The sequence below is a fragment of the Octodon degus genome, unplaced genomic scaffold (assembly GCF_000260255.1).
Source record: "Octodon degus isolate 3935 unplaced genomic scaffold, OctDeg1.0 scaffold00085, whole genome shotgun sequence".
Taxonomy (NCBI): Eukaryota; Metazoa; Chordata; class Mammalia; order Rodentia; family Octodontidae; genus Octodon; species Octodon degus.
Window position 1 is genome coordinate 2,911,420 of NW_004524661.1, and position 4,116 is coordinate 2,915,535.

Below are 4,116 nucleotides of genomic sequence, written 5' to 3' on the forward strand. Positions count from 1 at the left end.
AATAAAAAAAATAAAAAAATAAAAAAGAATATAAAATAGCAATAAAAAAACAGCATTAAAAATGATACGAAATTTCACTAAACAAGGTGTTAGGAATTAGGATTGATAATCATGAGTCTATTTTAACACTTTAGCATGTGGAAAGCCAGTTTTTCCAGCACCATTTATTGAGGAGGTTGTTTTTCTTTCTTTTCTTTTTTGGCGGAACTGGGGATTGAACTCAGACCCTTGCACTTGCCATGGAAGCCCTTATTCCACTGAGCCATCTCTCCGGCCCCAGGAGGTTGTTTTTCTTCCAATGAACATGTTTGGTCCTTTTGTCAGAAGTAAGGTGGCTAAGTTTTGTTTTTTTGGCAGAACCAGGGATTGAACTCAGACTCTTGCACTTGCCAGGGAAGTGCTTATTCCACTGAACCATCTCCCTGGCCCTAAGAAAAGTATTTGAACCAGGGATTGAACTCAGGCCCTTGCACTTGCCAGAGAAGTGCTTATTCTACTGAGCCCTCTCCCCAACCCTGCTAAGTGTGTTTTTAATTGTTTCTGCTTCTTCTAATCTGTTCCATTGACCTTCAGGTCTGGGTTTTTTGTTTGTTTGGTTTTGCTTTGTTTTGTTTGCCAGCACCGTGCTGATTTTATCACAGTAACTTTTTTTTTTTTTTTTCCAATTTAATGTATTTGGTATAGCATCTCGCTGTGCAGCTCAGACTCAGTGATCCTCCTGTTTCATCCTCCTCAGCACTGGGATTACGGGCATGCACTGTTGTACATTATGAGTTGGTGCCACGACAAGAAGACCTGATGAATATAGCTTCAGAGGTCTCACTGAGATTAGTCTCTCTCCAAGTGAGCCCAGAGCCTCAGAAGCATCTTACATTTATTGAGGGCTACAGGCAGGCTAAGGAATGTGCATAATTACTTAAATGAATACGAACTACTATCTCTATTGATTTCCACCATTTGCCTAACACTAGGTCCATACAAATGCTAGCCGAATCGAAGAACAGGGCATCAGAAGGAGAAGCTGCTATCTGCAGCCTTGAATCCCAGCTTTCTGGGATTTACAAGTGACAGACAGCAGATCTCCCTGGGTTCTGTCTATTGCTCCCTGCTCCCCTGGGATGTTAGGCTTTTGTTTCATATCTATATTTCTATAATGCACCATCATACCTGGTTTAGTGGTTGGCTCAGCTGGCCCAGGCCTGGGCTGGGGCAGGACCTGCATGCATGCCCTACTGGCGATCAAAACCCAGTCACTGAGCTTTCCAGGCAGCCACTTAGACCACTGAGCTGTCTCCCAGGCCCCTATCACAGTAGCTTTGCAGTATAATTTCAAGTCAGGGATTGTGATTCCTCGTGCCTTTCCTTTGTTCCTTTGCTTTTGCTATTCTAGGTTTCTTCTGGTTCCAGATGAATTTTAAGATTTTTTTTTTCTATATCTGTGAGGTATACCAATGGTATTTTAATCAGGATTGCATTGAATCTGTACAAAACTTTTAGGAGTATGTCCATTTTCACAGTGTTGGTTCTATCCAAGAGCAAGGAATATCTTTCTATTTTCTGAAATCCTTTAGATCTCTTTTTTTCATTGTACTAAAAGTATAAATCTTTTACTTCCTCTGTGAGATTGATTCCTAAGTATTTCATTTTTTAGGTATTATTGTGAAAGGCATAGTTTCCATGATTACTTTTTGGGGGCGTTCATTGTGTATTGTGTATAGAAATGTTATTGATTTTTGAGTATTGACTTTGTATTTTGCTATGCTACTGAATTTGGTTATTAAATCTGGAAGTCTCTACAAGTGGAGTTTTTGGGGTCTTCTTTGTATAATATGATGTCATCTGCAAGTAATGATAATTTCACTTATTCCTTTCCAGTCATTATTCCTTTTGTTTCTTTCTCTTGTCAAATTGCTCTGGTTAATGTTTCTAGAACTATATTGAATAGGGGGTGACAGTGGGCATCCTTGTCTTGATCCTGGTCTTAAAGGGAAGGCTTTCAATTTTAGCCTATTTATTTATGTATTTATTTAAGTGGCATGAGTCAAACTTGGGACTTTGAGTTTACCAGACAGGTACTTACACTGCAGAGCTATCTCCCCAGCCCCTTGTCTATTTAGTATGATGTTGGCTGTTGGTTTCTTATAGATGGTTTTCATCAAGTTGAGGTAAAGACCATCTATTCCAATTTTCTGGAGGGTTTTTGTCATGAATGAGTGTTAGAATTTGTCTAAAGCTTTATCTGCATCTATTGAGATGGTCATGTGGTCTTTGTCTTTGTTTTTGTTGATGTGGTATATTACATTTAGGTATTTGTGTATATTAAACCATCCTTGCACTCCTGGGATGAATCCCACTTGGTGGTGATGTATAATCTTCTTGATGATTTGCTGCACTTGTTTGCTAGTATTTTATTGAGGACTTTTGCATCTATGTGCATTAGGGAGATTGGCCTATAGTTCTCTTTTTTGGTTTGGTCCTTCCCTGATTTTGGAATCAGAGTAATATGTGCTTCCCAGAATGAATTTGGGAGAATTACTTCCTCTTCAATTTTATTGAAGAGTTTGAATAGAGTTAGCATTAGATCTTCTCTACATTTCTTGTAGAATTCAGCTGTGGATCCATCAGGACCTGGGCTTTTCTTTGTTGGTATTTTTTTTTTTTATATTTTATATTTCACTGACTGATATTAGGTTAATTAGAATTTCTATATCTTCTTGATTCAGCTTTTGTAGTTTGTATGTATCTAGGAGTCTGTCCTTTCTTCTGTCTTTTCCATCCTGTGAGAGGAAAGATTTTTGGGAATAGGTGTTGATGATCTTCTGAATTTCTATAGGGTCTACAGTGATTTCAGTCTTTTCACTCCTTAGTTCATGAATTTGAATTTTGTCTTTCCTTTTTATTCATAAGGGTTTATCATTTTTATTTATTGTTTCAAAGAACCAACTCTATGACTCATTAATTCTTTGTATTGTTTTCTTTATCTCCATTACATTTATTTCTGCTTTGATCTTTATAATTTCTTGCCTTCTTTGGGCTTGACTTGCTTTTTTTTTTCCCCCTAGGAGCTTGAAGTACAGCATAAAGTTTGTTTATTTGGACTTGTTCTATTTTCCTAATGTAAAAATTTATTGCTATGAATTTCCCTCTCAGGACAGCTTTCATTGCATCCCACAGGTTCTGGTAAGTTGTGTCTGCATTTTTGTTTGATTGTAAATATTGTTTAATTTCTTCTCTAACTTCATCTGTTATCCATTGATTGTTCAGGAGGGTATTAGTTTCCATGTGTTTATAAAGTTTTGCCATTTCTTCTGTCAGTAATTTCCAGTTGCATTGCACTATGGTCAGATAATATGCATGGAATAATTTCAATTCCTTTGCACTTACTTAAGCCTGTTCTATGTGCTAGCATATGGTCTATTTTGGAGAATGTCCCATATGCAGTTGAGAAGAATGTATATCCTGGTGCTTTTGGGTATAACACTCTGTAAAGGTCTACTAAGACCATTTCTTCACAAGTTTGGTGTAATTCTGTTATTTCTTTGCTGTTTTTTTGTATAATTGATCTATCTCTTTGTGTCAATGGACTGTTTTTTGTTTTGTTTTGTTTTAGAATAAACACCTTTATTACATGAGTTAAACCAGGAGAGAAGGTTTATTTGCCTTTCCAGGCCTTGATTTTCCCAGATAGAATGGCAGCTCTTTGCCCTCTAGCACACAGCCATCTGCTCGGCCACACTGGCCTGGTCTTGATGCAATGCAGCCAAGAAGCTTGCCCTGCTGGAACTGCTCTTCCAGAAGACTGCTGATTTTGGCATTCTTTTTCCCTTCATCATACTTCCTTTGAATTTTCTTTGATAATTTTTTATTTAAAATCTCCTCCTCCTCAGGAGTCAGCTTGGCCCCCTTTTTTCAGCCCAGGAGCACTGCATAGAAGGATTCATACCATTGTCAGTACGGAATGCTGTCAATGAGCACAAGGCAGTTCTTCACCAAGGTCTTGGTGCAGAGCACTTCATTATTGGATGCATTGTAAACAACATCAATGATCCTTGTTTTTCAAGTACAACACTCAGAGCCCCAGGAGAAGTTTCCCACATCTAGCCACAGGGCTTGGTA